The sequence below is a fragment of the Manis pentadactyla genome, unplaced genomic scaffold (genome assembly GCF_030020395.1).
Source record: "Manis pentadactyla isolate mManPen7 unplaced genomic scaffold, mManPen7.hap1 scaffold_331, whole genome shotgun sequence".
Classification (NCBI taxonomy): domain Eukaryota; kingdom Metazoa; phylum Chordata; class Mammalia; order Pholidota; family Manidae; genus Manis; species Manis pentadactyla.
Window position 1 is genome coordinate 98,219 of NW_026644717.1, and position 9,183 is coordinate 107,401.

Below are 9,183 nucleotides of genomic sequence, written 5' to 3' on the forward strand. Positions count from 1 at the left end.
GAGAAAGTGCACACTCAGAGAGAGGGGAGTGTGGGCTACCTCAGAGAGGGAGGCGCACCGAAAGGGTGGGGGCTCCCCCTTGGAAGGAATTTTCAGGAATGTGACAAAGGGCTAGGGGTGTGGACCTGTGAAGTGGTCTCAAGATGAGACACAAAGTTTCTTATCAGCCCTCCCGGTCATTATGCAAAATTAGCTTAACACAAGAAACGCCCTGCTCTGATGGATTCCCACCAGGAGAGCAGCTTCCTGGTTGGGGAGCATATCAGTTAAGACTGCCCTCCCTGCCTCCAAGGTGGGCTGAGTTATTGTATGTTCGCTAAAGACTGTGTTAAGTGTGGATAAAATGAAAGTTCCTGTGGCCAGGATTCTCACCTGGGCCTAGTCGGCTAGCTCACCACTCATGTGGGCAATATGTTGCTATTGACTCTATAGAAAGAGCTCCACCCAGTGCTCTGGGTGACACGGTGACACGGCGGCGACGGCGAGGCTGCAGGAGAGCAGAGCAGAGGCTGGAGTGGTGGCAGCGCTGAGGTCAGAGCCCCAGAGGATGGCTGTGTGGGATGGCTGTGTAGGCATGGAGGCCCAGAGGCAGAGACCCACTTGCTGCATGCAGACTCGCTCTGACTGGCTGGGGTGGTAGTGATTGACCTGCCACTGTGGAAATAAAGTTGGGTATAACCCTTTCACCCCCAGAACGTTTTACTGTCATTTCTTTGGTCACATTGAATACATTGTGAACTTGCCCAGGGTTGAAACCCATCGGCAGTGCATTGAAAATCTTACCTCTTCACTTCCTGGGTTTGGAAATGCAATCTTAGCTTTAAGATAGAATCTTTCCTGTCTTTACTGTGCTGTTTATGGCTGGGCTAGCTTGCTAAGTGAACTGTCCAGTCCGCAAATTACTTGATACGGGGATGGCGGAGGAAAAACCGCATATAGGTATAGTTGGAAAAATAAGCTGGGCCTTTTAGCAGGCTAAGTGAGTCTTACCTTAGTCAATGACATGATTTACAAAACACAATAAAGACAAGGGTATGCTGAGAGACTTTCCTTTATCTGGGGGAATACTCAAGCATTCCAGGCCTGTTACTCCTGGCTTCTGGAACTTAAACTGATCTCATGAAAAGATGCTCCACATCACTAATCATCAGAGAAATGCATATTAAAACCACAATGAGATATCACCTCACACCAGTAAGGATGACCACCATCCAAAAGACAAACAACAAATGTTGGCGAGGCTGTGGAGAAAGGGGAACCGTCTTACACTGCTGCTGGGAATGTAAATTAGTTCAACCACTGTGGAAAGCAGTATGGAGGTTCCTCAAAACTCCCAAAATAGAAATACCATTGACCCAGGAATTCCACTCCGAGGAATTTACCCTAAGAATGCAGCAGCCCGGTTTGAAAAAGACATATGCACCCCTGTTTATCACAGCACTATTTACAATAGCCAAGAAATGGAAGCCACCTGAGTGTCCCTCAGTAGATGAATGGCTAAAGAAGATGTGGTACATATACACAATGTAATATTAGTCAGCCAGAAGAAGAAAAATCCTACCATCTGCAACAACATAGATGGAGCTAGAGGGTATTATTATGCTCAGTGAAATAAGCCAGGCAGAGAAAGACAAGTATCAAATGATTTCACTCATCTGTGGAGTGTAACAACAAAGAAAATAAACCCGAAGGAACAAAACAGCAGCAGACTCACAGAACCAAAGAATGGACTAACAGTTACCAAAGGGAAAGGGACTGGGGAGGATGGGTGGGAAGGGAGGGATAAGGGCGAGGAAAAAGAAAGGGGGCATCACAAAAAGCATGTATAGTGGGGGGGGGCGGAGCACGGGGAGGGCTGTGCAACACAGAGAAGACAAGTAGTGATTTTACAGCATCTTACTAAGCTGATGGGACAGTGACTGTGAAGGGGTATGTGGGGGGGACTTGGTGAAGGGCGGAGCCTAGTAAGCATAATGTTCTTCAGGTAATTGTAGATTAATGATACCAAAATTAAATTTTTAAAAAAAAGCACCTACTATGCAGCAGGACCCATCTAGGTAGCAGTTTTCTCTGCACAGACGAATGCATCCAAGATGAAGGGAACCTGTGGAATGACCGATGTGGTCACAGGTCAAACCATTTCTCCAAATCAACTTTACCAATAAAAAGCTGATTTAAAAAAAAAATTACTCATTTAAGGATTTCCAGGGGGATGATACATCCCTGTTCTTTACTTTTGCAGAAGTGGTTATCTAGTTTATCTTTGGGATAAGAATCACAACAATTCCTGTGCATCTTAAGGCTGGGTTGACATGTCATCGTAAGCATTCTGAATGACAGGTGCCAATGTATGTGTGGAGGTATTGTGTATGTTAAGGAAATAGACTGTTGAGTGGAGGCTTTTAAGTATTTGAACAACATTATCACACCCACACTTAAGCCCTCAAGCTCCAATTTCAGAGCTAGCTGGGACCATTCGATGGTTCATAGGTATGATTCCTGTAGTATACTGTACTAAGGCACAGAATCACATGACTACAGCATGGTGTCAGGGTAGTATAGTATAGTATCGGGGATGACCCATGCTGGAATTCATATGAGTGATAAATAAAGTTTTATCTGCAAAGCCACCAGATTTTCCGTTACCACTGCATAAACCCTCAACAGCCCTATGAGTTTGTATTATTTATTGCCTTATTTACAGATAAAGAAACTCAAGCACAGGCAGTTTAGGTAACACATCCACGTTCACCCAGCTGGACAGTAGGGGAGCTGGGATTCAAGCTCAGGTTGACTGAGTCCATGCTTAACATCACTGAGCTTCCAGCTGGCAAATGACTCCTAAAGATTACAAAAGAAGTTTTTTAAATCAAGGCAAGGAGACATAGCATGGTGGTGAGAATTCTCCTGCATCCAGCTGGCCACAGTTAGCCTTGGGCTGGTCACTCTGAGGTCACAGGTGAAACAAGGTCAGAGGTGTGACTAGAAGCCCTTATCCTGGTGTTGAGCAGGTGAGTGAGATGGGGAGGGGATGTTTTATGCAGTTTTGCAAACCGGCACAATTAAGCCAGAAAAGATGGAATCTTCTGTTTTGCCCTTCTCTTTTATCTGTATCCCTGCTCCTCCTAGATCCAGTAAAGCTGGCCTGAAGTCCCAAGAAATAGACTTGAAATTTGTGGATAAAATGAGGGTTCCTGTGGCCAGGATTCTCACCTGGCCCTGGCTGCCTGGCTCACTGCACACCTGTGGGCAATACACTGCTGTTGACTCTGCATAAAGAGCTCCGCCCAGTGCTCTGGGTGACATGGTGGCAGGGCTGCAAGGCTGCAGGAGAGCAGAGCAGAGGCTGGAGTGGTGGCAGCGCCAAGGACAGAGGCCCAGACGACGGCTGTGCGGGACAGCTGCGTGGACAGACGGGCCAGAAATAAAGTTGGGTTTCAGCCCCGGGCAAGTTCGCTATGGATTCAATGTGACCAAAGAAATTGCCAGCAAAATGTTCTTGGGGTGAAAGGGTTATGCCCAACTTTATTTCCAGGTGGCAGGTCAGTCACTAGAATCCCGTTCACTCAGAGCGAGCCTGCCTCTGGGCCCCTCTGTCCTCACAGCCGTCCTCTGGGCCTCTGTCCTCTGCTCTGCTCTCCTGCGGCCTTGCAGCCCTGCCACTCTGTCGCTATGTCTTTGTTTTTTTTTCTTTTCCGTGTGGATGTCCCGTTGTCCTAGTACCATTTGCTTGAGACTCTCCTTTCTCCATGAATGGCCTTTCCATACCTCTGGGCTGTCTGTTCTGTTCCACGGGTTTGTTTCCTCTTCGGCCAGCGCCACTCTATGGTAACAGTAGCTTTAATAGTAACATTTGAGGTCAGGTAGTTATCAGTCCTCTGGATTTGCTTTTTGCCTTCAAATGGTGTTGACTATTCCGGGCCTTTTGCCTTTCCTTCTTACTGTTTGTCTCTTCTTATTTGTGTATGTAAAATGTGATACCATTATAATACTTTTTTTCTTTCCTGACTTTATTTTTAGGAAGATTTCGATGTGGATCATTTGGTATCTGGCGGCAGGAAGCACGTCCAGCTGGAGGAACTGAGAGACGACCTGGAACTCGACGATGAGCTTCTTAAGACCGCCATGGTCGGACTCATCAACAAGGACTATGCAGATTTTGTTAACCTTTCAACAAACTTGGTAAACCTTTAATCCACAGTTCCTACCTGTCAGTATATTTACACACACACACTTCTTTCTTGCTCATTTGTTCTTAAAAGTGCTGAGTGTTTTTTAGAAAACTTTCAGTTGATTTTTCCCCCCAAAGAACTTGAAAAGATTACTAATCTCAACAAGAAAAGAACTAATCTTTTTGATAAACATCTTTTGTCTGTAGTTTTTTTACTCATTTAATATGGTTCTTGCTTGAATTTTATTATTAAATAGTGAAAAGTGAAGTACAGTGATATGAGTGTGTGTTTGTGTTAGTTGCTAACTGATTACTATGAAATCTCACTGGTTAGGCAAATTTGCAAGAAAAATAATCAGGTTTTCCTAAGGCAATATTTAATTAACTTTGAGGTCTATTTGCTAGTCAGAGCTAGGTTGAGGGAACATTGTCCAGTATTGATCTTTAGGAGACCTGGTTTTATAAAAACATAAGAATGGTTTGTAATAAACTTGTCAGTTGTTTGTGAAAATCATTTAGAAATGCTTGAGTTTTAATACTCACAAAAAGTCTTCTTGTTCGTATTTTATTTTGTTTTTAAATCTATTTGTCAATTGGGAATTTCAAGAGGCATGACAGTTAATGAGCCATATTTGCTTTCAGGAAATATACCACTAAGATAAATGTTCCAGTAGGATTAGGAACCCAGAACATTTCATTTCTGTTCTATTAATCTGAAATTTTTCTCAAGGTTTACAATAATGTTGAGAGATACAGCCCATCAGACTTTCACATCAACTGGTAGAGTATCCTAAATTGTGGGCAGATAGCTGTTTCTCACCCATTAAAATTCTTCAATTTCATGTAAAAATTCATCCAAAGACAAATTGCACATGAGGAAGCTTTCATGCCCTTATTTTTATAGTCTAGTGAATATTAACAATGTTTCCATATTCTATGAGTAATATCTGTGGCAAAATAACATTTCTGCTATTTAGCTGATTAGCAGGATGTGGCTGCACAGAGAAGAACCTAAGTCTAGTACACCTTGGTCATTAAGCAGATCCTGCACTTACCCCTTGCTGTGATGTGCTTGTGGCAACATGATTTTGCCTTTAGGTCGGCATGGACAAAGCCCTCAACCAGCTCCCTGCGCCTCTGGGACAGTTACGAGAAGAGGTTCTGGTAAGTCATCAGATAATATTAAACAGTCTGTGGTAAAGCATGGCGTGCCCGGTTGTCTTCTCCAGGAAGAATTCCTTTTTTAATCTGCTAGGTAGGTTTGTTGTTTTGTAATGGTCCCTGATTGTAGTATTCACCTTCAAAGAAGTTGTCAACTTCCTACAGTCAGTCAGACACAAAACAAAACTAAAAAGTTCTCTGGTTTGTTTGTTACAACTTAGAAAACATATTTGATTTGAAAATGACAGATTCTGCCAGTAGATGGCTTAAAATGTTAGGGGAAGACAAGGGCATTTCCAAATTCAGCTTGTTTCAGCCGCCTCACTCATATGTAAATGGTCTCCAACTTATGAATGGCTTGTATCTTAAAAATTTGTAATTTTACAAGTATTTTCCCAAATAATGTTTTAGATGTGGTTAGATTCCTAGGCCAGTTCACAAAAGCTGTTTAACATCTCATGTATCCAAGGGATAATAAAATGTAATGCCTAATAAATGCTACATTTTAATGCTCCTCTGGGAAAATGTGCTGCGGGACCCCCACCTCTAAGCCCCTGGGAAGCGGGAGTCCTCCTGGAAGAACAGTAGGGGGGAGTCTGGGTATCAATTCCAAAGAAAATCACGTTGCCCTGTCCTCCCCCGGTGTCCTGTCTGGCTCAGGCCTTGGACACCCCGTCTCGAGTAGTTGTGATGCCCTGCCATAAACGTGGTGCACTGTACCCCATTTCCCATGTGTATCCCCACTAGACCACAGCAGCCTGAGTGGCCTCTCACACGCAGCCCCTAAGACAGTGCCTGGCACCTTGTAAGTAAAGACACAATGCATGGATAAAGCTGGGAAAAAAAACAAAAACGCAGAATAATAGATGTCAATTCTGAGAAATCCAGAAGAGGGGTATGCAGAAAAGATGTCATAAAAGAAGGAAGTTTTGAGCTGTGCCTTGAACTGGCACATATTTGTGAGTGTTTACGTCTTGTCTGAATGTCACAAAAGCCCGTTCATGTGCTTTTCCTTGGAATGGAAGAGAAGTGGTTTGTGGCCCGCTGCTGGACCCCACAGCTGGACCCCAACAGCAGCCCGCGGGTGGCGCTCCGGCCGTCGTTCTGGCGGGCCACCCCCTCCCTTCCAGCCTGTGGCTGTGGTGTTCCCTGAGCCTCACCTTCCTTTACCGTCCGCCCTTCTCCCCAGACTTCCTCCCTGCGGGCAGATGTGCTCTGCTGACGTCTCCTCTGAACCTCCTGGGCTGCCACTTGCACGCAGGATCTGGTCCTGCCTCGCCGCCTGCCAGCATCATATCCCCGTCCCTTTTCCACAGCCACCTTTATAGCCACTTTTCTCCTAATCAGCTACAGACCTGCCCTCGCCTTTTGATCTCAACTCATGAAGCTGCTCTGTGAGGTTCTAAGACCCCTGGAGGATAAGACTGTTTCTGCCTTGTTCCTCCTTGCGTCCTTACTGGCTTCCACAATAGCTGACAGTATTTCATCATGTTTGTTGAATGAGTTAGTTCACCTTTCTGTGGAATGGTGGTGATTTGTCTGGTTTATCCTAGTCGGTGCCATTACCTTTGTTTTGGCCCTGATTCCCAGTCACCTCATACTTGACGAGATTCATTAGCTTCTGGACATGTTTCTCCACCTATGACCACTCCCACATTCCAGCCATCCTGTTCCTCGTTTCTTGATTCCTACTATTCCCAAACATTTCATGATATATCAGTGCTTCAGCACTCCCTAGTTCTCCAAATACAGAGTCCAGCGTAAAGGCCTTATCTGAGTGGAGTCCTCCTAAATTAGCCCATCCCTCTTAAATTCTGCTTCTCTGCAAGGGGAGCCGGCAGTGCACCCAGGTGTGTGCCTCCCTGTCCCTGCGTCTGGCACGCGCGGTCGTCTCCTCCTGCGTTTGCCCTCTGATAACCCCCTGCCCACCGCTGCCAGCATACACACGTCTTCAGAGTCAGACTCCAGCCCTAACTCTTCTCCAGACTCTCCTGTACTTTGACTCAGATTATCCTTTCTCTGCCCAGACCACCTATGACATTCATTGTGTATGTATGCTTTTTCTACTGGCCACCAATTCTGTGTGACCTCAGCTCTCTGTGTGTCATCTTACCCCCAAATTATGAGTATCCTCGATGGCAGTTGTGGCCAGTATTGTGTATTTTTGTCACTATCTGCATAATTTTCCCTATAGATGTTAAGTTCTATGGAATTGAGTTACATGTATAAATTTCGTAATGTTACAAATCAGTTTCTGCAGTACATTTTCTTTGTTTTTTTTAGAGTCTTAGGTCATCTGTCAGAGAAGGAATCTGTGCAGATGAACGAATGTCTAAACAAGCGGACATTAGGGACAAAAAGGTCCGCACCAGTGTCGCATGGACTCCCTGGAGCACCTGGGAGCCGGGGCCCAGGGTCTCGCCGGCTCCTCCAGGGCCTTCGCGAAGAGGGAGTGGGTGCCTCTGGGCTTGAGGCATCGGTAGGCACACCTACCCATCCAGAGAGCAGGCTTACATTCAGGTTGAGAGACAGGCAACTAGCTGGGTCCCAAACACAGAAACGGCCTCAGCTGATATTTACAAGTTCTGCAAGTTCCCCTCTGCCGCCTCCCCTCCCCGCTTCAGAGCTGGCCGCGCACAGGGAGGTCCACCGAGGCCGTCAGGTGAGGCAGCGCTCGCGCTCAGGTGCCTGGGCTTCTCCTACATTCAAACCGGTGTGGCGGGCTCAGACCTGACACTGAACCCTCACTGATGGGACAAACCGGTGATTCAGCAAGCGAGGCATCCAAGTCGGAAAGTGACGTCCTCTGATACGAAACTGCGCTGTCTGAATGTGCCCATCTGGATGCAGCCCTACACTTAAGGGTATGGAAGAATTAAGTGAAAAGGCTTCCTGTCAGGTCAAAAAAGCACGGTAAGCTCCACATCTGGCCATCACTTTCTCAAGACTCTGCCAAAGTAAGAGCCTCTAGCTGCACCACATGCAAAGCACTTCCTCTGACCTGGCCTCCGAGCCACCTAACTGCCTGGGGTATTGGATGTTCACTGTATAGGCCATTCCCAAATACTTATTTAGTTATTTTCCTTTCAAGCTTTAAGGACATACAATAGCGACAAGACTAGGAATTATGTAATTCAGTTACGATTTCTCTCTCCAAACTGGGTCTGAAACTCAAACACATTCCTTTTCAGACACAGGTCAGGGGAGCCCTTTTCACCTTTAATCCCACACCTCCACTCTGTGTGCAGGGATTTCCCTGCCAGCAAGATGCCGCTGCCCTCAAGCCACCTGCCCCGCAGGCCTCTGGGGCTCGGTACTGGTGGAGGAAGAGCACGACACTGCTAGACAGAAAGAGGAAAACTGACTGGGGGTGATGTGGGGCGGGGGGAGCAGGGGGAGTTGGACCAGACGGCAGAGCTAAGCGCCTCCCGGCCTCAGATAACCACTGGGGAGATGCCAAGCCGCAGAAAAGATCTTTATCTTCCCACATAATCCAAACTGGTTCTCCTCTTCCTTCTTTCTGCATTAGGCTCTGTCTTGGCTCAAGTCCAAATAAGACTCAAGAGAGCTAACAGTGCTCTTTGAGGCTTTTTTACTGTAGTTCCAAAATGCAGCCACTGAGGCCACCTCCCCTCCTGATGTCGGGATTCATTCAGCTGCTTTCAAATGTGTGGTGATTCAGCAAACCTGTGCAGGCAGCTCTGGACTGGCTGTAGGACTGCAGCTGGGAACAGAAAAACGTCTTTCCTCAGCTCTGACGCTTATGGAATACCGCGTGTAACAGAGGCGGGGATTCACAAAACCAAGTCCCATTTTCCAGATGTGTAAGGAATGGCAATTGAGAAAGACCT

General features: G+C 46.2%; 1 long non-coding RNA gene across 1 annotated transcript; it reads right to left on the reverse strand.

Annotated features, from left to right (window-relative positions):
- Positions 1 to 5,348, reverse strand: LOC130682363 (uncharacterized). Its single transcript, XR_008995586.1, has 3 exons — positions 5,227 to 5,348; positions 2,037 to 2,104; positions 1 to 654 (listed from the first exon to the last, which is right to left on the reverse strand). It is a non-coding gene; the product is annotated as an uncharacterized LOC130682363 (long non-coding RNA).
- Positions 5,349 to 9,183: the final 3,835 nt, after the last annotated feature.